Source organism: Syngnathus leptorhynchus, chromosome 11, assembly GCF_054491065.1.
Source record: "Syngnathus leptorhynchus isolate UIUO chromosome 11, UIUO_Slep, whole genome shotgun sequence".
NCBI classification, from domain to species: domain Eukaryota; kingdom Metazoa; phylum Chordata; class Actinopteri; order Syngnathiformes; family Syngnathidae; genus Syngnathus; species Syngnathus leptorhynchus.
This window is the reverse complement of record NC_141205.1, coordinates 2,133,855-2,153,877: the sequence shown is the minus strand read 5'-3', so window position 1 is coordinate 2,153,877 and position 20,023 is coordinate 2,133,855. Positions and strand designations below refer to the sequence as shown.

The window sequence follows — 20,023 nt, the reverse complement described above, 5'->3', positions numbered from 1 at the left end:
GATTCATGTTGTCACCTCAAACAACACTCCGCAGCCCACCCCCACCCCGCCTTTAGCCTCGGCCTCTTTGCTGTTCCCTACTTGCAACGCTTCTCAGCTCCTTAATGAACGTGGCCTCCTGATTAGGCTTGCTGTGACCCCAAAACGCCAAAGGGGTATTATGAGACACAGCATTAAGTCAAAGATGGCAACGTTCTTGCACAAGCAAAGTTGTAGCTGTTCATATTCCAATTTACATATAAAAAACACTTCATCCACTTGTTGAGGTCAAGAGGCCCAGATTTCCGATTTCCAGATTTTCAGGCACCGAGCGCCGCCCACTTCTAGCATCTCAACCACAGTCCCGACGAGCATAATGGGAGAATTCGCAGTTTTTACAAGTTGGAAAATGCTATAATTAGACTGATGAGACTGCAATAGAGCAGCCATTGGCGGGCTTTTGCGAGTGATGCCGAGCCAAGCAGGCATTGTAGATGTTAGGCTGCAAAATGGTAATTATCCCACATAACCACGAGAATAATTAGTGGAGAAGCAGTGCGGATAATGAACCCCCTCTGCGGCGGCTTGGGAAGATAGAGTGGGAAAGATTTCACTAAATTTTTTAGCGTACACAGATGACACCAATTCGTCTATGCTCTCTTTTTGTCCCAATTTTGACTATTTTAGACGATACAGCAAGATCAATTTGAAAACACCTCAGATTCATATTTGCTATGCAGGCAGGTAGCAGTAGAGTAAAGCTGTGTTAATATAGCAGCGCCACGTTCAATACATTCTTGCCACGAAGCAATAGGTCAAAATCTGGAAACCTCCACAAAAATGATGTTTTGAATTTACTCAATTTTACTTCAAGTGGTTGCACAAAATAAAAACATATGCAGTGTCAGACAAACGTGGGCCAAAAGATGAGTAGTTTTAATGTTTTGCCTTTGGTTGCTTGACTATACCCAAGGTGGACCGAACCATGACCTTGAAACTTAGTAAGCAGTGATTTTTGGCGCATCGTTTTACCACTAAGTAGTGCAATTTTGCAGCGATGGGAACTCGAGTCATTGCGTCTTGGATTCTGGCTTGGAGTCGCAATTTTGATGACGTGACTTAGCAAAAAATAAACTTGACACTCAACATGGGTTTGACCGTTGAATATTCGGTGCTTAACTTGAAACCCAACGTTGCACTCGATAAATTGCCCAATAATATAATTTGACCTTTTCAGTCTTCCGTCCTGAAACTAAACGTTTATTTACAGTGACCCATGATCATGGTTAGCCGCGCTAAAGAGTGCGGCGGCAAGTGTAAACGTGGCGATACTGCCACATCACCGCATCTATCAGCGAGAAGAGGCAAGGTTTTCCCAACCGCCTGCCTTCTGCACCGCAGTATCTGTCGGCTGCCAGCTCATTGCCCCCCGTGGAGCCCAGCGGCACATCAGCTTCAGCCTTTGCTTTCCAGCTGTGGTGAAGCATGTTGGCCCTTCATCGAGAGCAAGACTTGGATGCTCGGAGGCTTAAAGGGGACGTATATTTGATATATTTGCGGAGACATACGTAGATAAATGGATAGACGTTACATAGCTAGACAGATTTCACTTGTCAGTCTGCAGATGTGGGTCATGCAACTGACATTTCCAAAAACCAAGGCCAATGGAACTTTCGATGACATGACAACCGGCGACGTAGCTATGGCGTTGTGTTTATGCTAGTAGCTATTTGTTCTCGCAGCCCGGAGTCAGAAGAGAAATTTAGTTATAAAAAGCTGAAGATTTAGACAAGATTCTGGAGATGAAAGTGAGCACTCCATAAAGACAAAATCAAAGTGTATTTTCCCTTGTGAATGCAGCACTTCAGCACCGAGAATTGAATTGAAGGTCAAAACAAACCTCAGGGATGAAAAGTTATTCAAATCACACCAAATTTGCATGGTTATCATCTCAGATCATCATCACAACAGTCTGATGGACCGCAGAAATGTTATTGCAGAGTCCCTCCATACAATTGCTTGACTTCTTCAGCTATTGTCCAGCATTCTCAGAGGACCACTATGGTGCATTCCAAAGAACACTGAACACATACGGCATTATTCTCCTCCAATGATTTATTGAAAAGGATTTTAGCGGTTGCAGCTTGACGTGAGGTTTGATGCCGTGCAGCCACAACACGGCGTAATGGATTTTCATCACGCCGGTTGTTCCGGCAGGCTACTCTGCCACGCCGCTGCTGTACTCTCTACTCCAAAGACAAACCACAGCTCCTCAACTTCCTGCTCGCTGGCGCTTAAGTGTCTTTACATCTTTTGTGCGGCAGTGAAGTGTTGCATAAAAGCGTTGAATAACCGCTCGAGCTCATGGGAAGATGGCCTCCATGCTGGCGGTCAAAGGCGCTTCTAAAACTTAGCCGTCTTCAAAAGCCCCCCGCCCCTTCTGAAAATATTAAACATTCATGCACACGCGCTAATCTGTTCACAAGTGTTAACAATGAGAGTGTAAATAATTCAAGCGAGAATGTCATTTATATGTCCTTTTTCCTTTTAGAAAACTGATGCCACGGATTGCTCAGGGGGGGGGCATGAATATGCAATGAGAGCAGGGAGACTTAACCCCAGACGCTGCTTGCTGAGAGCGCTTCCTGCAACAATTGCCATCCGTGTATGACGGTAATCAACAATCCAAAACTGGAAAACTTTTGAATTAAATATTCTAAGCCAACACAAAAAAGATCAAATTTAAAAACGCTGTTACTTTCATTCTTTGACATAATGTGTTAGGAACTAGTATGCACACATGTCTCAGTTGACTAATAGCAACTTGGTTGCCTGCACATATTTAGGAATATTTGTCACAAAACCTACACAGCCAATCCAACATTGAAATCAGACTCAGGCCGGTTTTTACTTTCCTATTTTAGATCTGAACCAAATACAAAATAATATTGTTTCCATTTTTGATATTTGCTTTCCAATTGAAAATGGAAAGAAGGAATGATGGCTGGATTAGGGAGTTTAGAGTTGATCAAGGCCAGTATCAGCTCCAGCTGTCAGTCCCACTTGAAAATAAAGCAATTTGGATTTTTTTCACTTGTACCAGTGCAAAACCAGTTTTGAGTAGTATTTTATTCTAGTTGTATGAGTGTTGTATTGCTTAGATGTTCCAAACAAAACTGCAGCCTGCTCACATCGGTTATTTCAGATTGTTTGGACGAGTGATTTACCCCTGCATTTAACATTAGTCTGTCTTGCGTCCATCTAGTTTTCACCCTTGAGCTGAAGTGAATCGAACTGCAGCGGAGTTCCCTCGTAAGCGAGCCGAAACCACCTCTGCAAGCTTCTGACGATAGCGTTCAAATAAATGACAACAACAGAGTTTGTTTAACCCAAGCAAACCTGGCAGTCTAAATGACTGCAAACAAATTCCATCTCCACATTGAGTAACAAGGCAGCACTGAACAGCTACGCTGAGTAATGGGCCATTTCAGCGATAAAGGAATACCAAACACTCAGGAAGAACGCCATATAAGGAGGCTAGAATAGATTCATGGCAGGATAGTTGTCCTGTTTAGGAATAATTTAGACCAGCGCTTTTCAAACAAGAGTCCCTGAACACCTGGGCCTGTCAGACAAAATCATCAAAAATTCAAACGAACATATGGAGATGCTGTGCTCGTGTTCATAACACAAACACAAGAAATGAAGAAAAAAAATCCAGTCATATTAATATGATTAAGACATGAATCTGACAATCCTGGTTTTATTTGGTTTTGGCAAAAGGTGCCTTATTTTATTTTTATTTTATTTGTAGAAAAGGCATATTTTTTTAGAACATTGATTTATTCTTAATAATTATTAAATACTGTAACTGTCTTGTAAATATTCAGTCTTATTAAAATTAAGACTTTAGTTTCATAACATTATACCTTTTTTCCTCAAAAGAATGCAAATTTGGTAGCATTCATGACTTTTTCGTGAAAATAGGAAACATAAAAAATATACTTAATTGGTACAAGGAATATAACTAAAAACTCTTCCCTATGTAGATATGTAGAATCTTTCAGACCACATGGTGTAGACCCAAATTTGTCTTCCTAACAATTAAAGATAAACCTGTTGTTAGATTTCCACAGTAATGCATGAAGTCTGGCGGGAGACATCGCCTCTCTCCCAAAGATTTATGACGACATGCGCATTTTTGTTTTCCAAAAAGGCGTGTTTGGAGTTGAAAAGTTGATGTCAGTACTTTGGGGAGCAATGAAGTAGACCACAGAGCTCAGCTTCACCTCATCGTGTGTGGATACATTGTACCGGCGAGGAAAAAACAGGGGCGGAAGCTGGCTCGTTGGTTTTGGAGACAAATGGTGCAATGTGAAATATGGTTCTTGCACACAAACGCAAAGAGGCGGAAAGTGGCGCTCTCTCCAGAGCACCGACTGTTGGGAGAATGATACCGGGTACCGAGCAGGATGTAAGATGAGTGAGCTGCACACTGTTATCAGTCAGTGAGACTTAAATTGTCAGCGAGGCCTAAGGGCCGGATGCAAGAACCACTGTTTTGCTGTATGTTTGAAAAAAGGTTCTAGCCCTCCTTGTGTTTTATTTTTTCAACAATGGAACAATCGGATGATGGACTAAGGGTCTGTTTTAAAGTATATATTCATAATATATTTCAGTTTTAAAAAGTCAAGGTTTGAAAAATGCTTGCATTTTACAGTCATCACTGCAAACAGCAACAGAAACAATAGCGTTACACAATTGATTAACTAAATGAATATCATTAACTCATTCCCAAGGGTAATCCAGTAGCTAACTTGCATGACTGACATCAGTTCGATTCCTCCCTGACGTTTGTTCCCAAAGTGGAGGATAGCAGAGAGTTAAAAAAAATGACTATATTACATTTTTTTTTATTAGAAATAATAAAGAGGGTAGTATGTGTTTATTTTCGATTTAAGGGTGGCAGGTGACCCTGAATACCACCAGAATAGATCCACCCCTGCCTCGAGAAATCCCATCTCCACACTCGGAGCCAAAACATGAGTAATCCAAAGAAAGCTGACAATCTTTAAAGCAGAACTTGCTCGAGGATCAACAATGTGATATCCCTGACATTGATAAGGGGCAAAGAAGCAAAATAAACTATTTTTGCTTCTGAACTGAATTCTCGTTATTCACTGAGGCGTTGTGAACAGACATTTTGTTACTATTTGGAGTTGCTAGGGGTGTTTCCTGGGAGGAAATGTGAGTGTCACAACCCCCACCCCATTATTTTGAGATCATTGACCAGATGAATTTATTTTGAATAGCCTTGCAGGCCATGTCAAATTTAATACCTGTGTGTGCCGTGGCTCATTAATAATGGACGACACACTGCAAATGGCCCGGGGGTTGGAGTGTAATTGCCCATAGGTGTGAATAAGCCTCCAGATTGGCTGGCAAACATTCCCCGATGGACCCCATGTGTCTTGCCAAAATTCGACTGGGACAACCCTAATGACCTATGGAAAAATAGATGGCTGGATGACATTTCACTATTGCCATGTGGCAATTGGAAAAAAATAATGTTTGACCATCTTGTGTGATCAATGTGATCAAACCAACAGGACTCTTGCACTAACACAAACGATCCATCCATGTCCTATAAAAGCTAAAGTCATCAATGAACCAATGTTTTTGGAATGTGAAAGGTATCTGGAATCCCCAGAGAACACCTGAGATTCAAACCCAAACCTCAGAACTGCGAGGCAGACATTCTAACCACTCCTGCAATGTGCTGCACCCAACTGAACTCCTCGACGGAAATATAATTAAGCCGTATGTGCCACTCATGGAGCGATGTCTCAAGCAAACCTTCCAACTCCAGTGTCACGTCAATCATGTGAAATTTTACTTTGACGTTTCATACATCATTGATGGCAACTGGCCTGAAAAATTTGTCATTCCTGAGGGACAAACACCATATTTCTCAGAAGACAAATTTGGCAATAAGACAAGAGAGGGATGAGTCATCCAAGCAATCATTAGCCGGGTGAAAGAAACCTGGCACACTAAACTGAACGTCCGAAGATTTATACGTACACATTCCTTATGTCCCCAAATCCCAATTTCCCCAGTCCTGTTCAACACATCAGTAGTGTACTTAAAATCCTTCAGTGGAAATTTGGAATGAATCCTATAAGCAGCACTTGATCGTTTGAAAACCACATCACAGGGAAAGGGGGTCGTTTCAATGACATTAATGTATTCATAAGCAACGTGACGGTCTCATGCCTTGGGAATACTTTGCATCTAAATGACACTAGCACTAATCACCTTGATGGAAACAATCAGTGCCACCCTGCCACGCCTTGCCTACAAGCCATTAGTTAAAAGCGCAATAATTAGAAATGTACGCAGCTCCGTGGAAGCTTGGCACGTTGCCTCTGCAGTCCCTCTCACGGCACGTTTCGCTTTCTACGTCTCGACCAACCTCGCCCCGCCCCCTCTTCCTCTTCCGTGGGTGTTGTGCTGTGCAGGTAATAACAATACGACAGGCCCTGCCAGCAAGCAGCACTGCTGACCAGCATTCATCGACTAACAAAGCTCGAGGTGAATTTATATATTCTGACGGACGTGTAGGAGCACTGGGAACCATTTCGCATCATTGCCTGATAATTAAGGACGAATGAGGGTGGATCACAATAGAAGTATTCCAAGTTAAGTAACAATCACAGTACAATATCAGCCGTTCATCATTTACTAATGCACCTATTGGCATTCACGAAGTGTCCGATGCATGCGGCACACTCTTTACAGGTCTTGTCTTTTTTCTTCACACTCTGGGCCTCGTTGCGACCTCCTAGCTCCGACCTTCGTTGTCACGGTAATGAAAGTCTTACTCGTCAATGGCCTAGAGGTAAAAGTTAGAAGCTGTGAGCAGCGGCTCATTCCTGTTAAACACAAGTAATCCTAATAACTGCTAATTTCAATGAGGAGAAATAATTCCTGATCTTTGGTGCATTTTGACCAAAACCATGACATGATATGTTTTAAATTGTGGAAGAAAAACGCACAATTTGTTTCCTTTAATAAAATTAGGGATTAAAATTAATATTTCAAATGAGTGTTAGGGCTATGATTAGAAAAGCTAAATTTGGGATTTCAAAGCAGGGTTTTAAGGGTTAAGATTTCAAGTTAAGCATTGGGTTTCAAGTTTGATAAAGAAAAGGAACTAGAAGTAAACTGGAAACTATGCAAAATATACAGAGGGGGGGAAAAAACATAAAAAGCAAAATACAGTATATCACTATGAAAGCAAAGGTTTTTTTTGTTTTGCTTGGTACGTTTGTGCAGATTCTCAGTCGTCAAGTTCACGGTATTGCACAAAGGTTGAACTAAAGGCAACGTAACAAATTCCTGGTTGCTGAACACGTTTCACCTTTAAATCTAAGAATGTTCTTCAGTTCAGGGATGTGTGTTTTGCTTTGTACGATCTTGATCAAGCCATCTGTGAAGTGACACATGAGGCCGCGTCTTGTCTCACTCAAAGCTCTGACTTTAGTTTGACTTTAGCTACAAACAAACGCATGTGTACAGTACATTGGCTGTTCGCGGGTGTGTGGATGCTTCTGGCATCTATTTTTATGGAGTGGATCTGTCCTTGTCTTGCTGATAAAAAGATCCCCTCCACTATCTGGTACCTCGGCGAGCAGCTCACATGCCAAGTCAAACTATTAAAATCAGACAAACACTTCCATTTTATGAGCCATTCTACATGCATTTAAAGAGCTCTTCTACCTCTCTTCAAAGATCCGTTAAAAGCTGCTGTAAATTCCTGTGCCCAAAGCCCTGAGTTCTTATCTCGTTTTAGGTTGAACCATTAACCCGCAAGGTCAAAACCTGTCCTGAATCAAACAGGGTGATTTAAGGTCAAGGATGTTTGGCGTCTGCAGTTTGCTTATTAGTGTTTTTGCTAGCGAGCTTGGCTACAATCTGTCAACACGCAAATATTTGTGGATTTAATATGTTTTGATGACACAAGTCAGGATCACTTGATTGCGCATGTTTGGACAATCATTTGGAAGCAATCTAAACATTGTACTGCAACATCACTGCCGCAAACAGTCGTCGCCTGCCAGACTGCAAATATTTACAGAACGGAACGAGGCGCTTCCACCAGATGAAGATAATTGATGGTATTCAGAGCTAAATCTTTATATGATTATGTTTGAGTTAGACCGGGTTCTATCAAAGCCTTTCCATCTCAGGACAGCAAATGACAAGTGACGGCAGCGATAGCGTGTTCCCAGACACTTTACATGCAATGTCATCCTTCGAGTTGTTTGTTTCTGCTGTACTGGAGCAGCTATGCGTCCCAGAATGATCGTGTAAATGTTTCACGCCGACTGTATTAATGAGACTGCGCCTCTCTCCGCTGTGGTTATGCTCAATCATTGATGTAAACAGCTTGTGCCACTTTTGTGAGGAAAATGGCTGCTGAAATAATGTCACGGCGTTTTTAGTTCTGGTTTTGTGTCTGTCTTGGACTTGCATTAACTGCTTACATGTCATGTAGAAGCATTCGTCAATCAAAAGCTGTTGCTATTTTTGTCTTGGTTCCAGGTACAACACTTAGTGCATGTCCAGATGATGAATTTGCAGTGATGTCGTCAGTTCACACCCAGCGTGTTGATCGTTTGCCAGTCGATACGCTCCGATTGCCAAGATGGATGTCAGGTGGTTAATGTGTCCATCGGGAACATCACACGACATCATCAGTGGTGCATTTTAGAACAAATTATCAGTTGCTATGTGGATGCCGGTGACGTAACTTGACAAGAGAGACGATGGTGAAGCTTTAATGGGTGGGAAATGAGTATTATCACTTGACTATGTTGTCATGTTGGCCAAGGAGTCGGGATGACAAAATGTTTCAATTAGAACTTGTGGTTTTACAACACTTGCGGAAATTAAAAGGAGAAAAAAAAGCACCATGTAGACAGTGAAAAGAACCGTTATGCAGCCTAGCCGGGTCTGCAACTGGTTATCATGAGTGGGTGACCGTCGCCAACTAGTTTTCCTGAAATCCCAAATCTTAATCACAGCTGAACGGTGACGTAGCAAAGCAGATGTAAGAGCTGATGAAAAATGCAATATCACAACAAAATATGCTTTCAAGTAGGAATTGAGGTTTGGATGCAAGTTGAATACACTGTATATTATGTTTTACCATCATAGTGTTGTTTCCCAATAAGAGCTCGGAATTTTTGGGTTGCAATACAAGCAAGGGTCAATCACAAATTGTGTCGTCGACTGTATAGCACGACCGTACTTTTCATTCGCATTCGGCCTCATTGCCCAACCGGCCCAAACAGCTGCGTCCGCATAACCATCATCACTGCCCGATAGTCGAGCCCCAATGCCAATGCTGCATTTGTCCGGAGAGTTATGGGTTCATGACTCCCCTCTGCAGGTCTATAAAGCAGACAAACAGAAGCAGCAGTCGTGCTCATGTGTCTGCCTGCAGCACTGCGGGGACCATTACTGCCTTCACCAGGCTTTGGCGTAACCCAAATATCATTTACAGTACAGGCACACTTTAAGCCCCCTGCGATCAACATCCCCAATGATAAGCGGACTGTACCGACTGACGGGTTCTTAAGGCACCTTTAGGGCCCTCCACTGACCCCCTTACGCTGGGAGCGAGCGTGTCGAATGGAACCTGAAGAGGCGGCTAATGGTTTCACGGGAGCCTGCTGCTGGAAATAACGGCAAGGCAGAGCGAAGACAAACACTGATCAACAGTGCAGTTACTAGCGCCCCATGCACCAAAGCCAGTTCAGACGCTGCAAATAGAAACAATTACATTTCTTAAATCGGGGATGGTGAACATTTAAGGACATCGGTCTTGAAGCAGTTGAGTTTAGCCATGTTTACTCATTTGAAAAACATCTTGCGATATTCCTGTTTTGTTTGCTTTGCAACATTCCTATTTTGCTTCAAAGAAGTAATAGGTTTCTCATTGTATTACTTTTAATCATCGTGGTGATAAACCCAAAGAATCGACAACAAAGTCCAAAATTTGAATGGGAACGACGTGCGCTCAATTATTAAAACCGCAAGAACAATAACACATTAATGAATTTCATGCAGCCTTTTGAATGACGCTAATAAATCCAGTCCTTGTTTAACAAAAGAATGACACTTTTACAGGCTCTCTTGTCAATATTTCATAGATAATGGGAATGTGTTTTTGCATCGACTCATGAAAACATAAATGTCTGATGGTTTTAATTAAAGCTGCATCCAAGGGGTTTGTCTAATGTTCCAGCGATGAGAGGCAAACATTTGCTTTTTTTAGTCTCATAATCAAATGAGACCTAAATAATTTACAGTTTGTCATTGGCAAAGAGACATTACGATGCAGTTTGTATATGACAACAGATTAAAACGGTGTTGTGGTCTGCCATTTACAAAAATGACACCATTGTCCTTTCTGTTTTCATCACACTTGTCAAACCACATCCATCTCTTTGTGCAGCTCACTAAAGCAAACAAACATGTTCCTTGTTGATTGGATTTGTTCTTTTGATTTTGCGAGAAAATGTAATGTGTTGAATGAATATAATGTGTATACAAGCCTGCGTACAAATAAAAAAGTATGATTTTTATTTTCAATCAACTCATCCGAGATAGTGTTTTTTTGTTGTTGTTTTTTTAGCCTGGCCAGATTTCATCCGCACTGGATTAAATGCAAGTACAGTCAACATGACCCATGTTTTTTCCTTATTTAATGGACTGCGCATCTCTAATGTACCATATTTCAACCTTATTTAATGATGTCTGCTTTTACTGTAGTTTTGATTTAGCGTGCGTGTCACATTGGCATGAGTTTTTATCCACATTTGAAAAAAAGCTTATTTTTTTCCTTTTCACGTCATGATGCGTATCTGGATTAATGTGAATCAAGCCAAGAAGTATTTAATAGACTGTAATGGACTTCATTAACCATGATGGGAAATTAAGGAGGCGGGGGAAGTGTGTGGGGGACATAACGACGTAATACAAATGTGCCATCAAATGTGTCTGGTGGCATTTTGTTGAGACAAGGTAACCTGTGAGCTAAACAAACAGCATCTGCAAAGCTTTAAGCGTTCTCGGTGGAATGCAAAGTTCTTCACTGAGCACCGTGTTCTGTTTGCCTTGAGGTCATTACCGCTACTTAACCTGACAGGGCACTTTGTTTCTCCTTATCTTCTCAATGACTAAGTGTTTTGCATGTGTGTAAGACTTTTGGGCTGGCATTGTATCTGTTTTTTGCTTGTGACACGCATAAGAGATGGATCTCTTCAAAAAATGACAGCCTCCCTTCTTTGATTTTCAGACCTTCAGACGCGTGAAGCGGTGAGGTGGTAGACGTCATTTTGTGTGGATTAGTGTTGGGCCAAAGCCTCACTGATAAGGCACGATAACTAACCGTTGCTATGGTAACAGGTGAACCTGGTGCTGCGGTATCATTAGGAATGTCTTCACTGCACCGTGTTAAGATAACATCGGAGGTCAAAGATGTCATTAAGGAAGTTTGTTGTCAGAGAAAACGAACCTGTCAGACAACCAGATTAAGAAAGAAAATAGTCAGTTAGTCTGGTACATTTCATTTGGTTGTTCTATATACTAATTGCGGCTGGGAAGTGCTTTCCGTACAAATATTTACTGTATTTATAACTCCAACAAGCACCATAGATATTCAACAAATGGATGTGCATAGTGGGTGATGCCCAGCTCAACCTTGACCCTAACAAGGATGAGACAAATAGGAAATAGATGAATGGGTTCAAACTAAAAAAAAAAAATCCAGTTCCAAATGCCACATCTGAGAAACACTTTTAAACGCCGTTTTAGACTGGACACTGATTTACTTCTGATGACACTCTCGTATAGTCTCCAACCATACGTAGATGTCACTGATTGAGTGCAAAATAAATCAAAGTGACTCCAAAAAACTCTGGGTGGATCAACAACTGAACTGATAGACGAGATAATAATAAGGAAGACGGAGACGGCTAAAGACAGCTGAATCACACAGGGGTTGCTTCACAGGCCTGCTGAATGGCTGGCATGCTAATAAGGCCAGTGTGTGTGTGTGTGTGTGTGTGTGTGTGTGTGTGTGTGTGTGTGTGTGTGTGTGTGTGTGTGTGTGTGTGTGTGTGTGTGTGTGTGTGTGTGTGTGTGTGTGTGTGTGTGCCAGAGTGTAGGAAAGAGTCTTCATAGGCAGTCATTTGCCAGCATTCAGCTCCCATCAATATCAGGGCCGATTAATGAGAATGTTAGGGAGGGTGGGAGGGGTTAAATTGGGGGCGTAGGGGGGCAGCGGCCAGGTGTCGAAAGAGGCACAGAAGGGGAATAAAGAGGGCATGGGTAGTGATCCGTGAGGAATTCCAGTTGAGCAGCAACAAGAGTGTTTTGGGGTGGGCGGGTGGGCGGATGACAGGGTCTATAGTCCGGAAAAGTGCTCATTAAAAATCTGCACTTCTTTTGATTTGATTCTATAATAAAATTGAAATATTATTACAAATACAAATATATAAAATACAACATAGAGAAATTATCTAATTCTATTTTCTCCTTTTTTTAATGTTGGGGTTTGTTATGTTTGACAGTAAAAGCTAAAAATATATCCTAAAAAAAACATGATATAATAAATTTTATTTTATATCAGCTTCAAACAGGGCACAACCTGGAAATGCTTTGAAATATTCAAGGAGGGGACCATGTCATGAAAGTGTCTGTGTGAGATCCTTTTCTTCTTAGATGGCACTTTAGGGGGTAAAATCATGTTTCGACCTCGAAAGGTCCCCCCCTCATCTTCCGCACCCCCAAGGGAGAAAAAGGCCCCGGTGTGGATGACAAGGGGTCGTGTTCTTTTGGGCATTAGAGCAGCCAAGGTCGTGTTTTACCGTCGGTCGCGCCTGTTGTGTGTGCGCGTGGGTGGCCACGTATGTGTCTGAGCGCTGGCTGGGGTTTCTGCACATGTATGAGGTGGATGTGTGTTATCAGCACACACACAAACACAAAAGTACGGATGCAAAATGCTTTGACGTGTGAACGCAGCATTAGTGTACCTAAGTATATTTTTCAAGTAGTATCTGGAGTATTGATATTTTATATCAATTGTAACTGAGTAGAGTGTGAATATTTCTGAAACATTTGGAAAGCACTTTTTTTTTTTTTAAGGCTCGCGGGTTGTCAAGTGGGGATTGTGGTTTTCTGCATCCCCTTTTTGTCCATGACTCTGGTCATGTGACAACTGGTTCTCACAGGGGCACAGGGCAGCGAGTAACAAGAGGGCAGCGTGTTAGGGCCACGAGCCCGTTTTCATTGTTTGGTCAGGGAGCCTCACAGCGCCAATCAGTCCAAGAGACGTCAGAGTGGAGTCCAGCGCTAACTGGACCACAAGGGACAGAGGCAATGCCGTGCCAGCTTCGGTCTGGGAACCGACTCAAGCAGCAGCGTGCAGTATTTGCCTCTCATTTATCTGTCTATGCACCCTTCTTCTGCTTTCTCATGGCTCACGGTATAAAGGGAAAGCAACACAAGTATTGACATAACCCCTTGTATCAAGTAATGAATCATAATTTGTCATCTTTTGGACAACTATATGCTAACATCGCTCACAGTATGAGCTTCGAATGTAAATGTCCAGCTAAGAGAAGGTGGAAATTTGTGTTTGTCGAAAGACTGATTACGGACTGTGGAGCTACTCCGTACTTTGCCTAAATTGGCTCCGCCCCTGGTCCTCATGGTAAAAAAAAGCCTACGCTAATTGCTCGAAGCTTTGATTTATCACTGATTTAAATTGCCATCTGCCTGAGATGTGCTATGTTTAATAAATGTTCCCAGTCAAAAACGGCAAAGTCCACAAATCACATCTTCAGGCGAAATCTCAGCCAAGGATGACCGCAAAAACAAAAAACATCTACTTTGTGGTTTTTACTTCATTTTACAAGCCACAGAATAATATTAAGAAATTTGCTCTGAGTTACACTCTGCCAAAGCAATGACAGCAAAAAGTTTCATGCTTCCAATCCCTGTTATTTTAAGATTGCGCGGCTAAGTCAGATAGGTTCTTAAATCCCTGAAGGCTTGGTGCTGATTTCTTGAGGGGGGGCCTCGACGCCTGAGCTGGTGGTTATCACAAGGTCAGCGTCAAACATCAGCTAAATTAAACTAAATAAATATCAGCAAGTGGAGTTTGTGGGATGGGTTGGGGGGTTCCTCTAGTAGGAGTCCTTTTGAAATAAACTCAACCAACAGCTGTGAGAAAAACCGCAAGACACACACACACACACAAAGGTCTCCTTGATTTCCAGTCTGCTCCAGGATCCCCAAGGGTGGGGACCAGCCCTGATGAGGACAATGTCTGGATGTGGTGAAGTGGCAGTTGGAAGATGTGGGGGAGGTTGGAACATCACGTCCCGGACACGCTTCTGCGGGTGACCCGATAGAATATAGCGAGGCCCCGTCTGGAAAACCAGGCCCATCCGCCGCATTCAGACGAAGGCTAAAAGGTTAATTGGCCCTGTGCGTTGCCGCACCTTCCTCAGTGTAATTTACTGTGATTAATGCATGAAGGTTACGGGCGGACTCATTTGACGACCGTTCCCGACAGAACGCAATTAACCACATATGCGTGGACCTGGATAAAACTGCTGTGGAGGCTCAACATCAGCTCCCTTGTTGCACCATTTGTCGACTTGAAACGGTCTGGAAGAGTTCCTGGCCGGCTTTACTCTGTAATTTTTATAAGTAACACACCATGCTAAAGCAAAGGCTCTTTGTTTAGCAAAAATAAATACAAAGCAGCACAGTGGAACTACAATTTCAGAATTAGGTTCCAGGCGCTTTCGCATGGATGGATGGAAAGTAACGATAGGGTTTTGTTTTGATACCGTATTACTAAAACCGGTTAAGATTTTTGATTTGCCTTGATTCAGACACTTAAGGTCAATTCCAATAACCCGTACCTTGACAAAGTCCGACAAGGGAACAAATTGGGAATCCGTCTTGCCTGGATGGTTTGGAAGATATTGCCCCTCTCGTTCGAGCCGGCTTCATTAGTTCTTGCCTGGAGCTTGCTAATAACTTTCTCATGAAGTGAGAGACAAATATGTCAGCACCAGTTACACGGCGAGACACAAAATTGGTAAGACATCTATCACAGGAGACAGTCTCAAGGAGCCATGGCCGAAAATGAACAGGAAGTCTGCCATTTTGTTTTATATTACACACTCTGGGCAGTTTACAGGGCTCGTACTTTGCCAGGCAGGTATCAGAGGTAGACGATAGATTGAGTGGCTTAGCAAATGAGCATGATGTCAACAGTTGAGCATCATTTGGAGCATTCGCTGTGAAAAGGTAACTGAGAGGTTTTAACGATTGCTCCAGCGCACTGGATCTAGGAGGTTAATGATGTACAAAAGAAAGTTTCCACCTGGAAGTAGCGACTGTTTTTACAGAAGAGACAAGAACTGTGACATCCGAACAAAACCTTTTGAAACCGTCTTTTTTTTTCCATCTATTTTTTTCCAGCCTCAGCTCGACTGGCACCGTTCCCGACGTCGATTATTTCCATGTCTCTTTTATGTCAAACTGCCAGGACACTTCTTTCTTTCCAGCAGTTTGAAATGAGAACCTTGAAGGTAGCTAAGCCTCAAAGTGTTGTCTTTGTTCAGCAAACGTAGCCACTACTCAAATGCTGGAGTTTTTATTTTTTTATAAAAGGGATTATTTTCTTTGGCCATCACATACATTACAAACACATCATAGCACATAAGCCTCACCTCTCGAGGGATTTAACATTTAATAGAGCCTTCTTGTGTTTAGGACATTCCCTCGACAGTGAACAGCCATAGCTAAGCTCTGCAAGCGAATGTGTGTCTGCATTAATTTTGCTGTGTATTCTCTCCGTTGGCGTGTGCCTGCATACATTGTGCACATTTTGTCAGCCCGCCGCTGTGACCTTGTGTCTGTGTGTGTGCGTGCGTGCGTGCGTGCGTGTGTGTGTGTTAATAGCATGCTCCGGGTGCCGGTTTCGAGACTTTCGCCGCAGTGTGAGAACGGCTCTGTATACATTTTAATCTTGGATTATTTGTGCCCGGGCTTGGGTGACAGTGTTCTGTCAGCTCAATGGGTGTTAACATTCATTATAACATCATGGATAGCAAATACATGTCACACTGTCAAAAGCCAAAGGGAACCGAACCATGACCTAATAAAAAAAAAAAAAGAAAAGAAAAAAAGGAATGTTTTTTTTAGCACACCGTGCGTCAACAAAATGGTAAAAGAATGCAGAAATGTGATAATGTAGAAGATTGGAAAATCTATTCTATTCTTGATAAATCTGAAGGCCACTCAGCTGGCTTTTACTTGCACAAAAAAAAAAAAATCTATTTAACCCACAAAAGTGATAATAGCAAGGTTTGCGTCAATGAAGAGCTGCTTTCACCCTTCGGGCTTTCATAAGCTCGCCAGTGTCATGTTTAAACAACACAATATTTTTTTTCTCCTACGGCCTTTCTTTAGAACTAATTAGAGCAAAGTCAAAATTGCTTTAATTGTTATTTATGGAGGAGGGTGGGGGGGGTCGTTGGCAGAAAAACTGAAAAACTTTTAAATGAATGCCGACCTTGACTGTGGGACACCACACAGTAATACATTCATACCTTCGGCAGACTTTATGCAAAAGAACCTGGAAATGAATATTTTATAGTCTTTTTTTTTTTTTCTTCGTCAAGGTTATGCAGTGAGCTTTGATTGTGGACGCTTTGTAAACTTGCCCATAGCAGCCACTCGCGCTGCATCTCTGTCACCGTTTTAGAATTCATATCAGGAAGCAGATCATTGAATAATACGCCAACGTGGTCAGCTCCTGAGGGGATGCAGAGGGGGAATAGCGGTTAATTAGAATACTAATTAATTTACTGGCAGATTACGCGGGATAATGTCCGTATTGTTGGCCAATCAGGCTGACGGCGGTCACGGGTGTAAATGACACGGGCCATGTGTTCATGCACCTCCAAATGCTGCTTTGGACAAGCCTAAGTGGTGTTTTCTTTTTAAATTAAACAGCAGCAGATGTGCACGTGCTCGGCGTGACAACGAAACGTCGTTGGTGCCCAGGGTTGATCAAAAAATACAAATGATTTAGATTTTTTTAATGTAAAATCCATCTTTTAAATTAATTTCTTCATTCATTTCTTCCATTGCTATTTTTATTGAGTCTTGAATTCAATGGACATTATTTCTGGTGTGATTTAAATTTAACGAAACGGTGTCGGCGGCACGGCGAAAGTCGTGTGTCCTCACACCTCGTTTAGTGCAAAAGGTCTCGAAGCGAGACTGCTATAATGACACAGTAACATAATAATACAGCAATTAGCATTATGAATACAGCAAAATAGAGCTCCTTAAGGAGATGTTTACCAAGGGCCAATTACACGACTCTTGCAGAAAACCGCACATTCCTAAACTGATTTTAGACTCATTATTTTGAATGAATATGCACATTGTTTAGTATCCAATGCATATAATAATAAAGATAAACAGAGCTCTTTAAGGATATGTCTACCAAGGATGCAGCGCTTCGGGCAATGAGACAGCCACAAAGCTGAGGAAAAAAATGCAGTTCAACTACACACTTCCAGGAAAATACAAGTCTTAGTTGATGTAAATCACATGAGATGATGCATGTCGCTGTTTTCTATGACGCCAAGACAGGATAGTGTGCAGCTCATCTAGAGGATACATTACTTTTTAAAAACATCTATTGAAAGTCATTTCATCAGAATATCTCGCACACAACTGATTACTTAGAAGGTGCAAATTGAAAGGTGAGCTGGTTGCCTAGCAACTTGATGGCTCAAATCCCCCCAAAAATCTATAACTCACTGTTTGTGAGTGGTGCCACGAGGCCCATTCCACTTCCACCAACGAGCCCCATTTGCACAAAAACGATTTCTTAAGATATAACAATGGGTCATGTATGTCCTTTTGTGGAGTCACCCTCCGTCGAAGTGATGCGGGGTGACGCATCACCCCTTCAGTGAGTGACCGTATTACAGAATGAATGTGTATCTCAGGGCTGTATAATGACCTGAATGATGAAGCAATGGAGACCAAATCTCTTTTTAATGAACTGACTAGTGATTCAGTAAAGTTAAAAGTCACTAACTGTGGAAAGGAACATTGGGGTCATTAACACCAATCAAGGTAGAAAGTAATAGCACAACATGTAACAAGTAGGTAACACACACTTATGACTGCAAGGCTCGAAATAAGTGGTTTTGCGTCACTGGTTCACATTAAGGTATGATGTAAGATTTGAATTGGTGTGTGGTAGGGTGGTTTTGGCGCCACCAAAGGTAAAGGTCTCCCGAGCACTATTTTAAGCTTGGACTGTCTGTTTAAAATGTTATGTATAACAATCCTGCGTGCAGTCAGTTCATAAAGGTTTTATGCTGGTGGCAGTTTCCTATGCTCATCTTGTCAATGCTCCCAAAACTCACATTCTTGGAGGAATTGTGCACGTTTCCTGTTACTGCAAAAGGGACTACGAAAAAAAAAGTTTTCAAGAGGAACCTCCGGAAAACTTGAAAACATCCCCCCACTTCTGTTCATTCACTCAATGTTTCCTCGTCTTTTTGGAGTTTGCACAAAGCGGTCGAAATGTGACCATTGACCATTCCACTGGCTACGTCTGACCATAGCCCAAACCTCCCACCCCGCCCCTGCCCCACACTTCATAAACTTCTTGGTCGGGCTTTTGTTTGATTAATACCGCCGTGCCTTTCAGAGAGGCCTCCCCTCCGGCCTGGCCTGCATCAAGCAGCCCAGACAAGCCTCAGTCCTCATTATACACAGCTTCCACTCTAGTTCCCAAGATTAGGCAAATGAGCCCGCCAGCAGTCTATAGACACCAACTTGGACCCCACTCTCTCTTTCCAACATCACTCCTAACACCCTCTGACAGAGCTAACGTGCAATTTTACTTACTTACATGACAATTTCAGCTCACTTCATTTTCAAACCTCAAACACATGGCAAGTGGCCAGTCGGCCGCATTTGATTTCAACCATCAAATTCAACTATCGTTCAGTCAGAATGGAGTATTAGCTATCAATAACAGGGGAGGCTAGATGTGCAAACCTCCAGGTACCAGAGGTTACCAAGCCACTCCAACTCAAGTCCACATTTTGATTGCCTGTGTTCTCTCATATCCCGGGTGAACGGATCCACACTAAAGATTTGGTCGGACATGGTCTAATAACTGATAAACACTGAACATTCAGGGTAAAAGATCAAGCACAAAAGACAAAAATGACAAGCGAGTAATGATTTCAAAGATGCCAAGTGTTCATTTACCACATTTTATCTCCCAAGCATTAAAAACACATTTCTTGTGAGAGTCTTGAGCTTTCCTTATCAAATAATGAAATCTGATATCATAACTTCCTTCTCGCCGCTCTGGATGCCATTCTACTAATGTGTTATTGAGCCGGAGACTGCGCTTTTCTGCCACCGGGCTCTTGGAGTCGATGCCGTAGCTTAACCTTCCGGTACCTTTCATTCCTCTGCAGATATGGAAGGAAGACCAAGTCAGCTAATAGAGGATCAAGAGGTCGAGGTGGAGGGTCAAGCCAGGTGAGAATGTCAGGAGTCTCCTTGAGCGGAGATATTGATCTCTCTTTGGTGGAGAACTGCATCTGCTTTCAGGAGCTGTCCTTCAAATCTTTAACCCTTGTGATACTCGGCCATGGCCCACCACCTCATTAGCAGAGAAATGCTGAATAATGAAAAAAAAAACGTCACACTAAGATTGAGTGTAAATATGCATTTATTATGGTATCTTGGGGAATAGTCTTGGGTAGGATTTCGCATGACGTAAAAATGGTAGTCCATCGTAAATCAAGAACCCTATCTCAGTATGGGACATTCATCATGGCAGAGGTGTATCTTGTTCCTGCTCTAAACATATTAGCCACACTCCTACACCATAAACAAA

The 20,023-nt window shown here is 42.3% G+C and overlaps 1 protein-coding gene across 4 annotated transcripts in view; it reads right to left on the bottom strand.

Moving 5' to 3' along the window:
• The window catches only part of ephb2b (eph receptor B2b), a 93,127-nt gene that overhangs the window by 55,193 nt on the left and 17,911 nt on the right, over positions 1–20,023 (bottom strand). The gene's annotated exons all lie outside the window — the stretch shown is intronic.